The sequence below is a fragment of the Bison bison genome, unplaced genomic scaffold, assembly GCF_000754665.1.
Source record: "Bison bison bison isolate TAMUID 2011002044 unplaced genomic scaffold, Bison_UMD1.0 scf7180017864527, whole genome shotgun sequence".
Taxonomy (NCBI): Eukaryota; Metazoa; Chordata; class Mammalia; order Artiodactyla; family Bovidae; genus Bison; species Bison bison.
Window position 1 is genome coordinate 12,742,041 of NW_011495078.1, and position 294 is coordinate 12,742,334.

The window sequence follows — 294 nt, forward strand, 5'->3', positions numbered from 1 at the left end:
CAGTATTCTTGCCTGGAGAATCCCATAGACAGAGGAGCCTGACAGGCTACAGTCCACGGGGTCACAAAGATTTGGATACAACTGAAGCAGCTTAGCACCCACATCCTGCTTTATACTGATCTTTCTGAATCTCTAGTTGAATGTTCTCAAACTTCTCAACTATTCTCTCCTCACATGTTGTTTCTGTATCTGATTCTTTTTCCATCTGGCACTCACATCAGACCTGAGATAGTTTCTCCCAACCTACCATCCATGATTGTTAAAAACCCTTTCCTATTTTCCATCTCTTCATCT